Here is a 20948-nt window from a genome sequence, read left to right as displayed (position 1 = left end):
CAGGGCCCAAGTTTCATCCAACGCAGTGGAGTGGAACAAGGGCCCTGAGCCCTGAATTACAGCAGTATTTATAGGGTTAAGACAAAGACAGGGAGTTGACAGGGGTGGATTGGTTGCAACGGTTCCTTAGCATCTACTAATTGGCTAGATTTTTGCGCTCACGTGGGCTTTCTTGGGGGGGAGGGGGCGTGTTTCGTCCTTGTCCTGATAAGCTTGAACCAGGCTACAGGGAATATACTGATTGGTCGAGTCCTGGCACCAGTGAAGGATGATCGCAGCTCCTCCTTGGCAATAACTCAGCCCCTCTGTAAAGGAGACTTAGGCCTACCTTGGCCCCCTGAAGCCTGTCATGGCGCCTGTTTGGTCCTAACATTCCCCCCTGTCTTTTTATCTTTGAGAGGAATCTTCCTCTCCATTTTGAGACACTGCCTGATATTTTTGCCTCAGTGCCATAATCTGAAAGGTACTTATTTGTTCTCTTACAAAGGTTATCAATTTCTTTAAAATACATGGGCCAAAAGTTAGAATGAGTAGGAGTATAATGAGCGGTCCAAGTAGGGTAGAAATTAGTGTTGTTAGCCAAGGAGATTGATGGAATCAGAACTCGAACCACCCCTAGCGGGCTTCTTGCTCTCTCTTCTGCTGTGCTAATCTTTTTCTCACTTTTGCCATAGATTTTCTCTCCACCCAGTATGGTCTGCATAAAAGCAACATTCTTCCTCCAAAGTCGCACATAATCTGCCTTGGTGTAGGGAGATCAAGTCTAGGCCCCTTCTGTTTTGCAAAACCATTTCTGACAGTGAAGTTAGGGATTCTTCAAGGTGGCTGATTGACTGTTCTATATGGGTAATGTCTTTATCTATTGCTGCTCGTAGGGAAGTGAATCCCTGATTTTGCATAGTCAGGGCTGTCATTCTTGTCCCTGCCCCGGTAGTCCCGAGACCGAACATGTTCGCTAGCGTGATGGTTGTGATAGGCTCTCTCTTAACTCTGCTTTTTTCTAACTGATCTATAGTCTCCTTGGCCCAATAGTCATACATAACTTTTTCAGGGTGATAGAAGATTTTGGGCATCACAGTCACTAATATACAAAACTCTCTATTTGGGTTAAAACCCGATGCATATAGACACGGAGTCAGCCCGGTATGTGAGCAGACCCACCATCTCTCTGCCTCGAGCACAATCCATTTTATTTGGTCCAGTTCTGTGAGATTGACTGTTTGGGTGCACAAGGGAGTCTTTTCAAGTGGAACTTTACCTAAGCAAAGTCCTCTTCCGCAAACCTCTTTTATAGTGAGACCGACCCTATGTTTTTTCCAGTGACATTGAGGTGGACCTGAGCTGCTGGACAGATTGTAAGGAACATCTAAGCCTATTACTTCATAAAAGGGAGGGTAAAGAGTGTAGCAGAGCCAACAAGATTGAGTTGCTCTGGGGTTAGAATGGTTTAGGGCTTTTAAGGCTGCTTTAACTAGATCTCTTAACGGATCTGACGTTTCTAGGTTGGAGGTGGAGGACAAGGGGTCGAGGGCCTCCGCTATATTAGGCTGGCCGCCTAGTCAAGAAACAGAGGGTGTAGGGCTCAGAACTGTAGCCCTCTGAGTTGGATCTGCCTTAAACACCCTTTGTGGGCCCGGATTTTCGATCTGATTGGGGCCTACGCTTTGGGTTTGGATAGGTTCTATGATCTGACTTACAATCAAGATTCCCCCAGGTTTTACATTGAACCCATTGGCCTGTAGCTGGAAGCCCCAAGATAATCCAGACACCTAAGACTTTTTCTGCATAGCCAACTTCTGGTTAAACGTTAATTTTACCTGAGCAATCTCATCTTTAGGTATCTCATCTTCCTGATCATAGAATTCATAGGATTCATCTCTTGACACAGGCTGAGTGAAGAAGTTGACTAAATCTCGGTTGCTAGTTTTCTATCTCCTTACCCCATCACTTGAAGTCACACAGCTCTGTGACCTACAGAAATAACGTTGTATATCCCCACAAGTTTCCTCGTCACTTTTATGACCAGGACATGCCCCAGAACCTCTAAATCGGACCAAAAGCACTGACCAAGGGGTGTCCACTAAGTCTTTGAAGTCAAAATATAAGTCAGGCCACCAGGTGTTGTTCAGAGGATGTGTCTCGGTGGTCGTATTGAGTACCTCTCATGTCAGCCCATTTTGAAGTCTTCAGGTGATCTTGACAGGTTGATGTGGGTCAGTGCTGGCAGTCCCGGGGTCGAGGAGGACAGCCATCATCAGGAGAGTCAGAGTGATCCATCCAAGATCTGCTGTCGGACAAGCTTCAATTTTAAGGGATTGGAAGGATGCAGTGTTGACTTCCATTTTTTTTGAGCCCTCTCTTGTTCTTCTGGAGTGGCCTGTCGCACGTGGTTACAATGTACTCCATCTACCTTGAGGGCAGTAGGGGTGGTAAGAAGAACAACATAAGGGCCCTTCCATCTTGGTTTTAAGGTCCTTGACTGGTGTCTTGTAACCCAAACCCAATCTCCCGGGCCTATACTATGAGACAGGATTGTTCCTTCATTTTGGCCCTCATTAATTTCCCGTACCAATGACCAGATATGTTTATGCACCTTACTCAAAGCTAGCATCTCCTGTTGGAAAGCGTGTAGCAAGAGAGGTGGTTTGGTCTTTTCCTCAAATGCTGGACAAACGGGGGGTAGACTTCCATATACAATTTTAAAGGGAGTCAAACCCAGTTTATAGGGGGTGTTTCATGCCCGAAAAAGCCCGAAGGGAAGGAGGGTCACCCAGTCCCTGCCAGTCTCTATTGCCAGTTTTGTTAAAGTTTTTTTTAGGGTCCGATTCATTCTTTCTACCTGTCCTGAGCTCTGGGGACTGTATTCGCAATGTAACTTCCATTTGGCCCCCAGGGCTGAGGACAATCCCTGAACAATTTTACTCAAAAATGCAGGTCCATTATCAGAGCCGATAGATGCCGGCAGCCCAAACCTAGCTATAATCTCTCCTAGGAGCTTCTTAGCTACTACTATCGCTGTCTCCTTTTTAGTGGGGTAAGCTTCTACCCACCCGGAAAACGTATCAACCAAAACTAGCAGGTAACGGTACCCATACTTGCCTGGCCTTACCTCTGTAAAATCTATCTCCCAATGATGTCCTGGCCTTTCCCCCCTGATATCTTACACCTGTGTGCTGTCCTTTTCCTGGTCTCATCATCTGACAGGCCTTGCAGGTGCGGACTATGTCCTGGATGGTTTTTTTCTGTTGGGGAAACTGCAGCTGCGCTGTTTGTAGGAGTGTCAAAGTCTTTTTCTCTCCCAAATGGGTAGTTTGATGTAAACGGGTACAGAGATGCCTGCCCAGGTTGGCAGGAAGCAACAGGTTGTCATCTTGGTCCCGATACCATCCATTTTTCCAGCAGGATGGGTGGTATTATCTTGCACCCAGCTCAAATCAGAGGGGGAGCACATGGGGCTTGGGGGAAGCGTTCCCATCCCCGGCGGTGGCAATTCCACAGTCAGTATATGGGCCTTGTGGTCTCCAGCGGCTGCCTCACGGGCTGCTGCATCGGCAGCACGGTTGCCTCGGACTCTGGCATCCTCTCCTTTCTGGTGTCCCGGGACATGCGCTATGGACACTGCCCGGGGCAAGTGGACCACTGCCAAGAGTCTGCGAATCTCAGGCATGTTTTTAATCTCTTTTCCCTCCGCCGTCAAGAGCCCCCGCTCTTTATATATGGGGCCTTGAATGGGCACAGTGTCGAATGCATATCGGCTGTCAGTGTAAATAGTGATTCTTTTTCCTTTTGCCCTCTCTAGTGCTTGTATCATAGCTATCAGTTCTGCTTTTTGGGCTGATGTTCCAGGGGGCAAGGCCTCAGCCCAGATGATCCTTCCAGTGTCATCTACTATGGCTGCCCCCGCTTTTCTCTGTCCATCCTTTATATAACTGCTCCCGTCCATGAACCATACCAGCTCACTGTTTTCTAATGGCAAGTCGCTGAGGTCTTTTCGTATGGCGGTTACCTCAGCTAACACTTCAACACAGTCATGGAGGGGCCCGTCCTCCTCCGGGATGGGTAGCAAAGTGGCAGGGTTCAGAAAACAAGGTGTTTGAAAGTGTATCCGGGGAGCATCCAGCAGCAGGGCCTGGTAATGGGTTAAGCGAGCATTAGAAATCCACTTACCCGGTGGCTATTTGAGGATTCCCTCTATGGCATGAGGAGTGTAGACCAGGAGATGCTGTCCATAAGTCAGCTTGTCAGCATCACGGACAAGGAGAGCAGTGGCCGCGATGATGCGGAGACAGGGTGGCCATCCCGCAGCTACCGGATCCAGTCGTTTAGAGAGATATGCCACAGGCCATCTCCACGGTCCCCATTGCTGCGTCAGGACTCCCTTCCCTACTCCCTGCTTTTCATCCACAAACAGTTGAAACGGCTTAGCCGGGTCCGGAAGTGCAAGGGCTGGGGCTTCCAGTAATGCCTGTCGAAGTTCCTGAAATGCCCGCCTCATTGGCTCAGTCCAAGTCCAGTCTCTATTTTCTCTGCTTCTTTCATATAGAGGTTGGGCCTTTTCAGCAAACCCCATAATCCATAGCCTGCAATACCCAACCATCCCTAAAAACTCCCTCACCTGCCGGGGAGTCGTTGGCTCGGGGATCTGTAGAACAGTCTCTTTTATAGCCTGAGTCAACCATCTTTGTCCCTGTTTTATTTTATATCCCAAATAAATGACTTCCTGTCTAGCAATTTGGGCTTTCTTCGCACTTGCCCGGTACCCCAATGTCCCCAAAGTCTGGAGGAGATCACCGGTGGCCTTTAGGCATACCTCCTCAATCGTAGCGGCCAGCATTAGGTCATCTACATACTGCAACAGAATGACTTCGGGGTGGCTGGTTCGATACTCACAGAGATCTTCGCCTAGAGCCTCATTGAACAATGTTGGTGAGTTTTTGAACCCCTGTGGGAGGCGAGTCCAGGTCAGCTGCCCCACAGTTTGGCCGTCTTCATCAGCCCATTCAAATGTGAAGATTTCCTGGCTCTGGGGTGCCAACGGCAAGCTGAAAAAGGCATCTTTCAAGTCTAAAATTGTATACCAGACATAGTCTGGTGGCAAGCTGCTCAGGAGGGTGTATGGGTTAGGGACAGTGGGATGAATGTCACTCACCCATTTGTTGACTTCACGGAGATCTTGGACTGGTCTAAAGTCTGTTCCCCCGGGCTTTTTCACAGGCAACAGGGGAGTATTCCATGGGGACCAGCACTTTTTGAGAATTCCTGCCTTTAGGAGGCGCTGGATGTGTGGCATAATTCCTTGCCGGGCCTCCTGGCTCATGGGATACTGTTTCACCCTCACAGGAATAGCATTTGCTTTTAATTCAACAACAATGGGAGGTCTTTGTTTAGCCAGTCCTATTCCCCTTATCTCTGCCCAGGCCAGAGGGTATTTCTGAATCCACTGTTGCATAGCAGGATCCACCGCTGCAGGGGGCTTTGGCGAATATAGTCTGTATTCATCTCTCAGTGCCAGGGATAAAACATGGATTGGTTGTCCAAGCCCGTCTGTGACTGATATCCCCCCAGAGTCAAAGTGAATTTGCGCACTGACTTTGGCCAATAGATCTCTTCCTAATAAAGGGGCCGGACATTCCGGGATCACAAGAAATGAGTGGGACACCCGTTGGGCTCCCAAGTTCACTTTTCGTTTAGTAGTCCAGTAATAACTCTTTGTCCCGGTGGCTCCCTGGACCAAGCTAGTCTTTTTGGACATCGGCCCAAATTTTTGGTTGAGAACTGAGTATTGGGCTCCCGTATCCACCATGAAGCCAACCGGTTTCTCCTCCACATTAATAGTTACCCAGGACTCGGGGAGAGGTGCCGGGCCCTGACCCCCCTAATCACTATCTTCCCCTGCATATAAGACGTGGGTCCCCGAGGAAGAGTCTTCCTTTTTTACAGTCTTTTTCTTCAGATCTCTCTTGGGGCACTCATTTATCCAGTGTCCCTGCTCTTTGCAGTAAGCGCATTGGTCTCTCTTTAGGGCAGGTCTAGCTGGTTTTTCCTTTCCTCCTGACTGGGTGTCTTTAGTTCTTGGGGCTTTGGGCCCTTTTCTTGTCCCCGCAAAAAGAATCTGAGCCAGCTCTTTCTGATTTTTCCGGTTTTTTTCAGCCCTATATTCCCTTTCCTCGCGTCTAATCCACTCCTCATATTCTCTTTCTTCCCGTCTAATCCGTTCCTCCTTCTCCTCAGGGGTCTCTCTGTTATTAAACACTTTCTCAGCTGCCCTTACCAGATCCTGTATTGACAGTTCCCCCAGCCCTTCTATCTTCTGTAACTTTCTCCTGATATCTGGAGCTGCCTGGTTCACGAAAGCTAACAGAACTGCTGTGCATGACTCATCAGCCTGGGGGTCCATGGGCGTATACTGCCTAAAGGCTTCCATTAACCTTTCTAAAACGGCTGCCGGGCTCTCATTTGGCTCCTGTCTTATGAGATTCACCTTAGATAAATTTGTCGGTTTCCTGGCGGCTGCCCGGAGGCCAGCCATTAGAGTCTGGCAATAGACCCGAAGACGCTCCCTACCATCTGTACGCTCAAAGTCGCAGTTCGGCCGCATGGAAGGGAACCCTTCCTCCACTAGGTGGGGCTGCATGGTCGGTCTCCCATCCGCTCCGGGAACGTTTTTCCGCGCTTCCGACAGGATTCGCTCCCGTTCCTCTGTGGTGAAAAGCACCTGTAACAGCTGCTGACAATCATCCCAAGTAGGATTGTGAGTAAACAGGATAGTGTCTAAAAGATCAATAAGGCCTTGGGGCTTTTCAGAAAAAGAGGGGTTTTGAGCTTTCCAGTTATATAAGTCACTGGTAGAGAACGGCCAATATTGATAATTCCGTTCGCCGTCAGGATTGGCCGGCCCCACCCGGACAGGAAGCGCTCGAACGGTGGAGGAAGGGGCCTCTTGGCTCCCGTAGTCAGACGAGTCTCCGCCCCCTCGGGTCCTTCCGCGAGTTCCCTGGGCTGGCCCCGCCTCCTGCTGTGGAGCCGAGGGTTCTGAGTTCCCCCTTTGTTCCCCGGACGACACCTGAGGTACCTGCCGGGAGCAAGGGTGGTGGGATATACGGGGGAGGCGAGATTTCAGTGTCTAAATCAATCAGGCTAGGGTATAGAGAAGACTCCTGGAGTATCGGTTTCTTCCGGCTCTCCCGTGCCTCCCGGTCTTCTTCCTTAGAGGTCTCCATGACCAGGACCTGTGGAACAGAAGCACTGGGGGGGAGGGGGGGTTGTGAATAAAGGGTTTCAGCCAGATGGGAGGGTCTTCTACTAGATTTTCCCAGACCAGGATGTAAGGAGCTTGGTCCGGATGGCCCCAAGGGTCAGGAGCCATTATCCTTTCTTTAACAGCCTGGATGACCAGCAGTCCGAAAGTTCCCTCCGGCAGCCAGCCGACCTGAAATGTCGGCCACTCAGATGAGCATTGGGTTTTTAACTTGCTCTTCTTTACTAGCAGGGATAGATTCTGAGCCTTGGACTTAAAATCGGAAAAATGGTCAGTCATTACAGATAGCGGTGTAGGATAACTTTGACCCATGACGGTAACACCCACAATAAACACACAAAAAGCACAGCGCCGGCACACAAAGACAAGCGACAGACACAGACAGTAGACAGACAAATATCGGCCGAAAACACTGAACTAGGTCTGTCCCGGGTTGCTGTTGTCCTGTTCCCCAAAGTTACCTTACCGAAGGGCGTCCACTGCCCACCAGACTCAGGATCGGGAGAAACGTTCCCCCCCACCCCGTTCCTTCACAGAACGGCTCACAGAACCAGCTGCCTTCCAGCTCAAATGCTGGGCCCCGGACTTATGCTGGCCGGGCGACTCTTTCGCCCCCTGACCTGATGCCGGCATCCAGATATACTTCCTCCTAGTGAGGCTTCCCTTATGCCTGGAAAGTGTTGTTCTTCTCAGTCAGGGGATCCTGGACCAGCCCCCAAACGTTATGCCCATGGTCCCAATCCCCAGAACTGAGAGAACAAGACATCCACAGCAATGCAAATGCAAAAAGGGAATTTATTGCTAGCTCGAGCCAGGGCCCAAGTTTCATCCAACGCAGTGGAGTGGAACAAGGGCCCTGAGCCCTGAATTACAGCAGTATTTATAGGGTTAAGACAAAGACAGGGAGTTGACAGGGGTGGATTGGTTGCAACGGTTCCTTAGCATCTACTAATTGGCTAGATTTTTGCGCACACACGGGCTTTCTCGGGGGGGGAGGGGGCGTGTTTTGTCCTTGTCCTGATAAGCTTGAACCAGGCTACAGGGAGTATACTGATTGGTCGAGTCCTGGCGCCGGTGAAGGATGATCTCAGCTCCTCCTTGGCAATAACTCAGCCCCTCTGTAAAGGAGACTTAGGCCTGCCTTGGCCCCCTGAAGCCTGTCATGGTGCCTGTTTGGTCCTAACACTGTCGTTTTTAAGATTGCATCCAAGTACTGCGTTTCAGACTCTCTTGTTGACTATGATGGCTACTCCATTTCTTCTAAAGGATTCTTGCCCACTGTACTAGATATAATGGTCATCTGAGTTAAATTCACCCATTCCAGTCCATTTCAGTTTGCTGATTCCTAAAATGTTGACGTCCTATTTGACCCCTTCCAATTTGCCTTGATTCGTGGACCTAACATTCCAGGTTCCTATGCAATACTGCTCTTGACAGCATCAGACCTTTCTTCTATCACCAGTCACATCCACAACTGGGTATTGCTTTTGCTTTGGCTCCATCCCTTCATTCCTTCTGGAGTTATTTCTTCACTGATCTCCAGTAGCATATTGGGCACCTACCGACCTGGGGAGTTCATCTTTCAGTGTCCTATCTTTTTGCATTTTCATACTATTCACAGGGTTCTCAAGGCAAGAATACTGAAGTGGTTTGCCATTCCCTTCTCCAGTGAGGTGATAGAATTCCAGTTGAGCTATTCCAAATCCTAAAAGATGATGCTGTGAAAGTGCTGCACTCAATATGCCAGCAAATTTGGAAAACTCAGCAGTGGCCACAGGACTGGAAAAGGTCAGTTTTCATTCCAATCCCAAAGAAAGGTAATGCCAAAGAATGCTCAAACTACTGCACAGTTGCATTCATCTCACACACTAGTAAAGTAATGCTCAAAATTCTCTAAGCCAGGCTTCAGCAATATGTGAACCGTGAACTTCCAGATGTTCAAGCTGGTTTTAGAAAAGGCAGAGGGACCAGAGATCAAATTGCCAACATCCGCTGGATCATGGAAAAAGCAAGAGAGTTCCAGAAAAACATCTATTTCTGCTTTATTGACTATGCCAAAGCCTTTGACTGTGGGATCACAAGAAACTGGAAAATTCTGAAAAAGATGGGAATACCAGACCACCTGACCTGCCTCTTGAGAAATCTGTATGCAGGTCAGGAAGCAACAGTTAGAACTGGACATGGAGCAACAGACTGGTTCTAAATAGGAAAAGGAGTACGTCAAGGCTGTATATTTGTCACCCTGCTTATTTAACTTACATGCAGAGTACATCATGAGAAAGGCTGGGCTGGAAGAAGCACAAGCTGGAATCAGGATTGCCAGGAGAAATATCAATAACCTCAGATATGCAGATGACACCACCTTCATGGCAGAAAGTGAAGAACTAAAGAGCCTGTTGATGAAAGTGAAAGTGGAGAGTGAAAAAGTTGGCTTAAAATTCAACATTCAGAAAACTAAGATCATGGCATCTGGTCCCATCACTTCATGGCAAATAGATGGGTAAACAATGGAAACAATGGCTGTCTTTATTTTGGAGGGCTCCAAAATCACTGTAGATGGTGACTGCAGCCATGAAATTAAGATGCTTACTCCTTGGAAGAAAACTTTTGACCAACCTAGACAGCATATTAAAAAGCAGAGACCTTACCTTGCTGACAAAGGTCCATCTAGTCAAGGCTATGGTTTTTCCTGTGGTCATGTTTGGATGTGAGAGTTGGACTGTGGAGAAAGCTGAGCACCGAAGAATTGATGCTTTTGAAGTGTGGTGTTGGAGAAGACTCTTGAGAGTCCCTTGAACTGCAAGGAGATCCAACCAGTCCATCCTAAAGGAGATCAGTCCTGGGTGTTCACTGGAAAGAGTGATGTTGAAGCTGAAACTCCAGTACTTTGGCCACCTCATGCGAAGAACTGACTCATTTGGAAAGACCCTGATGCTGGGAAAGATTGGAGGCAGGAGGAGAAGGGGATGACAGAGGATGAGATGGTTGGCATCACCATCATGGATGGCATCACTGACTGTATGGAGATGAGTTTGGGTAAACTCTGAGAGTTGGTGATAGACAGGGAGGCCTGGCGTGGTGCGGTCCATGGGCTCACAAAGAATCGGACATGACTGAGCGACTGAACTGAACTGAGCTATATTTAATTTGACCTTTGTGTCAGTTTCCTTTCAGTTTTCTTTCTTTCCTAAAATAAATTACTGGATGCCAGTAGACCTCAAAGAGCATCTTGCCATTAGATTTGTTCTGCCATATAGTTATTTCCAGGGGTGACTTACTGCGTGGTGATGATATTTTTAGTTGGTTTTTATTTTTTATTCCCTTTGAGTCTTCTGTCATTGCCAATTTCTGTTTCAGCACCATCTTGATAGGTGTCAGGGCGTGGTGGCCAAGTGAATGTCAGGCCCTGAGGCTGAGACTACAAACTGATGTCTGTGAGACTATGATGGAGGCAGTAAGATGTGAGGTTAGAAAGTAGTTGAGCTTTAAGAGGCGGACAGAAGATAGAAATATATCCATTGTGTTTTGGGAAGGAATCCAAAATGAGATATATAATTACAGAGATTCATAACATTAGAAATGACAGACTCGAAGACATACCTTTTAAAGTTTAAGGCATCCTGGTTTTAAGCTGACGTCTTTTGTTTTGCTTTTATTAAAATAGAACATGATATTTTACAAGAAATTTTTTTAAAAAAACCTGTAAGTATGCCTGCAGTGGGATAGACTGAAAGCGTTTTGTGTATTAGTTTGCAGAACTTGAGTGGAGTTGCCAACTGTGCTACCCCCGGGGGCCCTCAGCCTTCTATCATCCCAGACATCCAGGCATCAAAGCCAGGAAGACAACTTGATTAGCTCCATCTGGTTAGGCATTTCATATCTTGATTCTCTTACTCTGAGATAATTCTGGATAATAATTAGCTTAGATAAGGAGCAAACAATTGGTAAATGTTCTTATCTGAAAGGCACCTCCCATAGAAATTTTTTCTTCCTAAATGATTTCTTTCTCTGGGCTCTATTATACTTTATTTGTTCTCTCCATTATACCTCCTCTCATTATCCCTGTATTAAATCTATTATTGTAAAGAATTATAAATGTCATTTTGAGAATCTAATTCAGATTTAGCTGATAATCTTGAAGAATAACATGCATATAGAAAATGCACTGTGCCTAAGTTTAATGCATTTTCAGAGTGAACATACCTATGTTATTAAAACCCAGATAAATAAATAGAATATTATCAACATCCTAGAAGTCCCTTATACACCCTTTTAGTCACTGCCTAAAACCTGGAGTATTTGCCTGTTTTTGAAATTTATAAAAATGGAATCTTAGAGCATGTACTCTTTTGTGCCATTTTGCTTAGCATATGTGTGAGATTCATTCATGTTGATTGCTACAATATTCCATCTGATGAATACCTCCTTTTTTCATAATACCAGTGAAGATTTCTGTAGTTTCCAGTGTTTGCTTATTATAGAGAGTGCTTCTATGAATGTTCTTATATTTGTCTTTTGAGCACATATGCAATTATTTCTCTTGTTTTATATCTAGGAGTAGATTGATGGGTCATTAAGTATGTATGTATTTGAAGATATTGCCAGTTTTCAAAGTTGTAGATTATACAATCAACCAGCAGTGTTTGAGAATTCCAGTTTGAACACAGATTTAGTCTCAGATTCCTGGCTTGGGAATCTGATCAACCCAGCTTGGAACAGATGTCTGTTCCATTGTGGTGAAAGGACTGGGGCTCATATAATACAGACCTCATTTGGGGGCATCCATCATTACTACATTTGAAGTGGAACTAGGGGCAGTTTTTAGAAAATAGAAAATTGTATGATCTAGGTAGATAGCCTGAAACGTTTTATCGTGTATATAAATTAGATGCACAAAGAGAGGCTCTGAACTGGAAATACATACAGCTTTGAGTCATCAGAAAAATAATGTAATTGAAGCCATGTGACTAGGTGACACTAGTGACTAGTTCCACTAGCATATAGTAGAACTCTGGGAAACAGTAACATTTAAAGGATGACAAGGTGAGGAATCTCTAAGGAAGGCCGACTGAGAAGATGTGATCAGATATCCAAGGGAACATGATATCATGGAAGCCAGAAGAGAGAATGTTTCAAGGACAAGGGTAATCAAGAGTGATTGAATATCAAGTGATTAAGTATGATGATTGCTCCTTTGAAGTCAGTGACTAAAAAGTTTTCATTTGTTTTAGAGATAAGGAGAGCAGTGGCCTTCTGAAAGTAATTTCAGTGAAATGATAGAACAGAAGCCAGATTGCAGTAGGTAAAGAATGAGGGTAAAGCTAAGGTAATAAGGACAAACCTTGACAGCATATTAAAAAGCAGAGACATTACTTTGCCAACAAAGGTCCATCTAGTAAAAGCTATAATTTTTCCAGTAGTCATGTATGGATGTGAGAGTTGTACTATAAAAAAAGCTGAGAGCCAAAGAATTGATGCTTTTGAACTGTGGTGTTGGAGAAGACTCTTGAGAGTCCTTTGGACTGCAAGGAGATCCAACCAGTCCATCCTAAAGGAAATCAACCCTGAATATTCATTGGAAGGACTGATGGCTGAAGCTCCAATACTTTGGTTACCTGATGCGAAGAACTGACTCATTGGAAAAAGATCCTGATGCTGGGAAGGATTGAAGGCAGGAGAAGAAGGGCACGACAGAGGATGAGATGGTTGGATGGCATCACCGACTCGATGGACGTGAGTTTGAGCAAGTTCCGGGAGTTGGTGATGGACAGGGAAGCCTGGCATGTTGTGGTCCATGGGGTCACAAAGAGTCAGACATGACTGAGCAACTGAACTGAACTGAAGGAAGTAAGACAGCAAATGTGACCCAGCCTTTGAAGTCAGTTAACTATGAACAGGGTAGAGATGGAAGGAAGATAGCCAGAAGGTAGGAGATGCTGGAGTGAGCTTACTTGCTGATGGGAAAGATCTGATCGGGAAAACATTCAGAAAAGGGAGGTCTCTGGTGTAGCAGGAAGGGACGCGATCCTGAGCTCAGGGGAAATGTGTTAGCCTTAGAGGGAACAGAAAAGGACTTCATCTCTGTGACAGTAAGGAAGTGGGGAAGGATGGCTGGGTTGGTACAGAAGTTTGAAAGAGTCACTCAGCACATAGCAGATGCTCGGTAAATATTTGTTGACTTAATTGTTGAATGGAACACTTCGTATTTTCAGCCATATGCTGCAGTTTCATTTATCAGTTCCCAATACACCCAGATCTCTGCTGACAGAGATCTTCTTAGTTTCTGTCACTCAGGGAACAGTCACTTCCACATCCCCACAGAAGAGTGTGTCATAGCTTGGAATTCTGTGCTTGCTAAAGAAATCCAGATATGTTTCCTTTGTATAGTGCCATGTGTTTCCCATTATGGAGCTACCTGCTTTGTCATGCATTGATCTTCAAGGACTTCTCCAATACATAAAGTTGTGACTAGAAGCATATACACTGATTTAAATAAATACGTATGTATATATTCATTCTAATGTTATATGTATTCATATGTAAATATACATGCTGCTGCTGCTGCTAAGTCACTTCAGTCGTGTCCGACTCTGTGCGACCCCATAGATGGCAGCCCGCCAGGCTCCCCGTCCCTGGGATTCTCCAGGCAAGAATACTGGAGTGGGTTGCCATTTCCTTCTCCAATGCATGAAAGTGAAAGTGAAGTTGCTTAGTCGTGTCCAACTCTTCTCGACCCCATGGACTGCAGCCTACTAGGCTCCCCCGTCCCTGGGATTCTCCAGGCAAGAACAGTGGAGTGGATTGCCATTTCCTTCTCCAGTAAATATATATAAATGTACATAAATATGTACATATATGTATAACACATAATAGACCAGACCAAACACTATCTAAAGAAATATCTTTAGTTTGGGAAAATTACATAATAATTACATTGACTTGGTAAAATATTATGACTGCATTTTTGGAGTTGTTTTTTGACCCTGAGCCATGTTATTTTGAATATCTTGTAAAGGTGCTAACAACTCACCACTTGATAGTTTTGAACAGCCAAATGTTAGGAACCAAGTCTGTTGCTTTTTCTTATCCAGCTTCTGTCTTAAATCTTTTTACAGTAGATTACACGATCTAATGATATCTGTGGGATACAATCAAGCAGGCCCTGAAAGAAGCAGTAATAATGGAGTTTACACTTGTGGATGTGGGAAGGGCAAAGGTAGGACCACATTGATGTTGAAAGCCTGCTACCGAGATTAATGTCACATGGAGTGCTTTTGTAGCAGAGTAATTAAAGTCCTCCTAAAAAGGCTTCTATTTGGAAGTACTCTGATTTTATTTTTTCTCTATCAGTGTATCACTGTTGCCTTTCAGCTAAGAAATTTAAATAAACTGCTGCTCTCTGATTTATATTCATTACACAAATCAGGCTAGTTCCTGCTACTGACCATTATACATCAGTATCTCTTCTTCACCTCATGTGGAAAAGTTGTTTCCTTTTCAAATGAGCTAGACTTCTTTTTAGGCCATATTTTCTACTTTCTTGATACTTGTCATTTTCTTAATATATTTAGAATATAAGGTTGGAGCACAAAAAGCTGCTACTGCTACTTTAAAGGGATGAAAACAGTGAGTTTTTTTTAAACTTAATTTTTTTTCCTTCAGTCACACTCCCTGACTTATTTTTAGTGAAATGGCGTGTAATGGAGTTATTGTGATATACTCTCTACTAGACTTTAATACTGAAAATACTTGGCCATTTGTTAGCATCCAAGAGAAGCAATAGTATTCAAATTTGACTGTATAGGTTAGTTTATTTTACAAATAGCTGATGCTGTCCTGGAAATGTGAGGCCCTGACTGATTAGTAACTGACAGACTCCTCAAGATGGGTCATAGATGGGATTTAAATTGAAAGAAGCAGCTGATTTTGTGTGAATCAATCTTCAAATAATTAAACTCTGCATGTGTGGTGGGCTTGTGTAAGATTTTCAGAATGATCTTAAATAATATCCTGCTAAGAAACGATTGTCATATGATAAATATGATAGTTTCTCTTTTAAGCTTTACTGACATATGTCAGAAGAATAATGGTAGTCTTCGAGTTCCTAAGTAAAAACTTGTAAAGAGTATGAGTTTTTGTGCTTTTTAAAAAAAATTTTGTAATTAAAAATTTTTTAATTCCTTAAGTAACCATAGCTTCCCAGTGGTGTGCAAAAAAAGTTTTTTTTTAACATTTGACTTCTTGTTAATAGGTCACTTCTCTATATAAATGGCAATCTTGGTGTTTGACTAAGCCTATTACTTCTGGCATTGTTTTACTTTGAAACAATCACCAACTGTAGAAAAGTTGTACAAACACTTTGTATCTGAACTAATTGAGAATAAGTTGTTGACATAATGCCATTTCCTCTCAAACTCAAGAACATTCTCCAACTTAACGATATAAGACCATCAAAATCAGAAAATTAACCTTGCTGCTGCTGCTGCTGCTAAATCACTTCAGTCGTGTCTGACTCTGCGACCCCGTAGACGGAAGCACTATCTAATTCTTAAACCCCATGCAAAATTTGCCAGTTTTCCCAGTAATGTTTTCTGTTGTGAAAAGTTCAGAATCACAGTTGAGTTTAGTTATCTCCAGTCTGAAATAGTATCACATTTTTTTCCTTGACTCGTGATAGTTTTGACTCTTTTGAAGATTACAGTTGTTCTGTAGAATGTCTGTCTTTGGGCATGTCTGTTGTTTCCTCCTGGTTTGACTCAGATTATACATCTTTGTCAGGAATATCACAGAAGTATTACGTTTGTTTTCTCTCAGTGCATGACATCAGTTTGCCCCATGACTGGTAATGTACATTTTGATCGCTTAATTGAGGTCAGACTTCTCTTCTTTGCAGTCACTATTTTCCCTTTGGTATTAATGCCTTTGTTTGGAGGCATATTAAAACTATATTAATATCTTGTTCTTTATCATTTGTTTACTTCATTATATCAGAGCGGGCTCATAGTTTCCTATTCAATGGATTATAATCTGTTACTATCGTTTAATGCCCAGAACATTCCAGATTTGATCATTGAAACTCCTTTTAAGCTGACTGATGTGAATAAAGTAGGGAAAACCACTAGACCATTCAGGTATGACCTAAATCAAATCCCTTATGATTATACAGTGGAAGTGAGAAATAGATTTAAGGGACTAGATCTGATAGATAGAGTACCTGATGAACTATGGACTGAGGTTCGTGACATTGTACAGGAGACAGGGATCAAGACCATCCCCATGGAAAAGAAATGCAAAAAACCGAAATGGCTGTCTGGGGAGGCCTTACAAATAGCCGTGAAAAGAAGAGAAGCAAAAAGCAAAGGAGAAAAGGAAAGATATAAGCATCTGAATGCAGAATTCCAAAGAATAGCAAAAAGAGATAAGAAAGCATTCCTCAGTGATCAATGCAAAGAAATAGAGAAAAACAATAGAATGGGAAAGACTAGAGATCTCTTCAAGAAAATTAGAGTTACCAAGGGAACATTTCATGCAAAGATGGGCTCAATAAAGGACAGAAATGGTATGGACCTAACAGAAGCAGAAGATATTAAGAAGAGGTGGCAAGAATACACAGAAGAACTGTACAAAAAAAGATCTTCACAACCAAGATAATCATGATGGTGTGATCACTCATCTAGAGCCAGATCCTGGGTTGTGAAGTCAAGTGGGCCTTAGAAAGCATCCATCACTACAAACAAAGCTAGTGGAGGTGATGGAATTCCAGTTGAGCTATTTCAAATCCTGAAAGATGATGCTGTGAAAGTGCTGCACTCAATATGCCAGCAAATTTGGAAAACTCAGCAGTGGCCACAGGACTGGAAAAGGTCAGTTTTCATTCCAATCCCAAAGAAAGGTAATGCCAAAGAATGCTCAAACTACCACACAATTGCACGCATCTCACATGCTAGTAAAGTAATGCTCAAAATTCTCCAAGCCAGGCTTCAGCAATATGTGAACCGTGAACTTCCAGATGTTCAAGCTGGTTTTAGAAAAGGCAGAGGAACCAGAGATCAAATTGCCAACATCCACTGGATCATCTAAAAAGCAAGAGAGTTCCAGAAAAACATCTATTTCTGCTTTCTTGACTATGCCAAAGCCTTTGACTGTGTAGATCACAATAAACTGTGGAAAATTATGAAAGTGATTGGAATACCAGACCACTTGACCTGCCTCTTGAGAAATCTGTATGCAGGTCAGGAAGCAACAGTTAGAACTGCACATGGAACAACAGACTGGTTCTAGATAGGAAAAGGAGTGTGTCAAGGCTGTATATTGTCACCCTGCTTATTTAACTTCTATGCAGAGTACATCATGAGAAACGCTGGGCTGGAAGAAGCACAAGCTGGAATCAAGATTGCTGGGAGAAATATCAATCACCTCAGATATGCAGATGACACCACCCTTATGGCAGAAAGTGAAGAGGAACGAAAAAGCCTCTTGATGAAAGTGAAAGTGGAGAGTGAAGAAGTTGGCTTAAAGCTCAACATTCAAAAAACGAAGATCATGGCATCTGTTCCCATCACTTCATGGGAAATAGATGAGGAAACAGTGGAAACAGTGTCAGACTTTATTTTTTGGGGCTCCAAAATCACTGCAGGTGGTGACTGCAGCCATGAAATTAAAAGATGCTTACTCCTTGGAAGAAAAGTTATGACCAACCTAGATAGCATATTGAAAAGCAGAGACATTACTTTGCTACCAAAGGTCCATCTAGTCAAGGCTATGGTTTTTCATGTATGGATGTGAGAGTTGGACTGTGAAGAAGGCTGAGCGCCGAAGAATTGATGCTTTTGAACTGTGGTGTTGGAGAAGACTCTTGAGAGTCCCTTGGAGATCCAACCAGTCCATTCTGAAGGAGATCAGCCCTGGGATTTCTTTGGAAGGAATGATGCTAAAGCTGAAACTCCAGTACTTTGGCCACCTCATGCGAAGAGTTGACTCATTAGAAAAGACTCTGATGCTGGGAGGGATTGGGGGTAGGAGGAGAAGGGGACGACAGAGGATGAGATGGCTGGATGGCATCACGGACTCAATGGATGTGAGTTTGAGTGATCTCCGGGAGATGGTGATGGACAGGAGGCCTGGTGTGCTGCGCTTCATGGGGTCACAGAGTCGGACACGACTGAGCGACTGAACTGAGCTGATGCATCCTTTTAATATATCTGCCATCATTCATTGAGCATTTCCTTGCTTTCCAAGCTCATCTTGTCCTTTTCATGCCCCAGCCCTGGAATTAGCCATTTCTCCAAGGAGCTCTGGTTCCTTTTGGATAAGAATGGTATTTAGAAGCCAAGATCTTGATGCCATGTTTTCATTATTGAGAGTGGTACTGTCCCTTTCAAAAAAAATACTGTATATATATATTTATTTATAGAAAAATATATAAACTTAAATCTTTTACATTTATATATACATACACATTCAGTCTTTTTTGAAGTTTTATATGTATTTTGTTGGTTTTATTTATATTTTTAGATGTTAAACACCATGAATTCATACCAATACTTCCAAATTCATTCCAGTACTACAGGGTTTATTCCAATTTTCTCCCTTTCCGTGGTGTAGCTCCCTTCTTTGACAGAATAAATCTGACTTCCGTTATTCTTGATATTAATATATTTCCTCATTTGGTCAATTTTCTGGTATGTGACAGCCTTTCCCTGCATGGATGCCTTCCTCACCCGATTTGGGCTCCAACATCTTGTTCTGAGCCTGCTTCCCATGCAGATGCCCTCTTCACCCCATTCAGGCTCTGCTGCCCCACACTGACCCCCTTTTAACCGTGTGGACACCCTCCTCACCGTGCTTAGGCTCCAGTACCCCCATGCCAGCTGCCCCTCTGTGGATGCCCTCCAGCCACACTTGGATTCAGACTCCCAACCTCGGGCCCCTCCTCTCCCCATGGGAACCCTTCTCAGAAATAATCTTTAAAGGAGTCCCAAGCATAAAAATGAAATTAGACCTCTGCCTGACACACTTTGAGGAAACTGTGGAATCCCAGAAGCAGAAAGATGGAAGAAAATCTTTCAGAAAATCTTAAATTTATAGAAGATGTGTTTATAGAGGTCAAAAGGCAAAGGAATATATCTTCAAAGTTCTGAGAGGAAGTAAACATCTGGAATTTTATATCCAGTAAACTGTACTTTTCAACAGCATTAAGTTTCAGAGATTAAAAGATTCTTATTGAAAGTTCTCAGGAAGCATGAAATTGAACACATAAGTGAACAGGATGTAAGAAGAAATGGAGAGCAAAATAGTTGGATAACTTACAGGTGACTCCAAGAAACAGCCACTGTGTAAAACAACATAAGACGCCTTTTTAGTCAGTGAAAGAGAGTCGTGTCCGACTCTTTGTGACCCCATGGACTATACAGTCCATGGAGTTCTCTAGGCCAGATTACTGGAGTGGGTAGCCTTTCCCTTCTCCAGGGGATCTTCCCAACCCAGGGACTGAACCCAGGTCTATTTGGGGGAGGGTTCTAAAAAATAAGGTCAAAATAATTTGTTCTTAATTGTGATTGGTACTAAGATCTTGTTGTTCAGCCATAAGATAGAGAAATTTACACTCTAAGCCAAGTAAGCATGTCTCAGAATGTAAAGGACAAACACTAAAAGAACACAGAGAAAAAAACTCAACTACTTCCAAACTAACAGAGAAAAATAACGGAGTTTAAAGAAACAGTTAGATTATTAGAAGATAAGAAAAAAGAAGGAAGCAAAAGACAATCACTATAAGCAGAAAGCACAAAATAAGATGACAGATATCCAAATTTACCTGACATAGCAACAAATATAAACATTAAATTCAACAGGAAAATGACAGAAATTGAATTTATAACATAGACTAAGGGTTTACTACTCTACATAGGCTCTCAGTGAAAGCACTGATCAAAGCTCCAGTGAGCAAAATTTAACATGAAAGGAACAAGGATGCAGAAGAAATGTTGAACAAGGAAACGGGTAAAAGACAAGCATAGAAAAGAATGGAACTCAATAATTTTAAACCGTATTTTACGTACCACCTACGGGGCAGTTTTGTGGAATGTGTGAAGCAAGCAGATGAACTCCTTGGTTACATAACTCTTTTGCTTTGAAGCTCATCCTTGGGTTCATTAGTTTTCTACCTGTGGTGTATCATGATTTTCTGCAGAACCTCACACTGAGTTCCAGGCTTTCATGATTTCTTTTTTGCTTCCCTGGACAAAAGCAAAAATCAAACTGCTGTATAGCATCTTTCTTTTGATGAACTCTTCTGACTTGTCTCTAGATTTATATTTTAAATCTACCCAACAAAAATTGCATTTTGTCACACACACTAGGTATTTATCTTAATTAATGTTCCAGTCTCTTTCACATGCTACATGAATAATCACTGTTAAAATAAATTTTTCTTTTTGATCTGCGCAGACTAAGAAGAGTAGTTAATACATAGCAAGATTGAAACAGAAAAGATACGGGAGTAATACATACACTACTTTATTCATAACCAATAATAACTTTCACCTGTTGACTGTAGAGTCTCAGCCAGGCCCCATTTATATCCCTGTAAACCATCTAGTCAAGGCTATGGTTTTTCCTGTGGTCATGTATGGATATGAGAGTTGGACTGTGAAGAAGGCTGAGCGCCGAAGAATTGATGCTTTTGAACTGT

General features: G+C 43.6%; 1 protein-coding gene and 1 long non-coding RNA gene across 4 annotated transcripts in view; one reads left to right on the top strand and one right to left on the bottom strand.

Annotated features, from left to right (window-relative positions):
- LOC120861731 overlaps nt 1-20948 on the bottom strand; it is a 75591-nt gene that overhangs the window by 25673 nt on the left and 28970 nt on the right. The window contains exons 4-5 of one of the 2 annotated variants that reach the window (XR_005720594.1): nt 20317-20493; nt 19753-19776 (exon numbers count right to left, since the gene is read on the bottom strand). This is a non-coding gene — a long non-coding RNA (uncharacterized LOC120861731). Of the gene's footprint in view, nt 1-19752; nt 19777-20316; nt 20494-20948 lie in introns of those variants that run through there. The other variant, XR_005720593.1, reaches the window with a different exon arrangement.
- Nucleotides 1-20948, top strand: part of MCUB (mitochondrial calcium uniporter dominant negative subunit beta) — a 103226-nt gene that overhangs the window by 56176 nt on the left and 26102 nt on the right. The window lies entirely within an intron of this gene.

The sequence above is a fragment of the Oryx dammah genome, unplaced genomic scaffold, assembly GCF_014754425.2.
Source record: "Oryx dammah isolate SB20612 unplaced genomic scaffold, SCBI_Odam_1.1 HiC_scaffold_3, whole genome shotgun sequence".
Classification (NCBI taxonomy): Eukaryota; Metazoa; Chordata; class Mammalia; order Artiodactyla; family Bovidae; genus Oryx; species Oryx dammah.
Note: the sequence above shows the minus strand (reverse complement) of the source record. Positions and strands in the feature narration are given on the sequence as shown.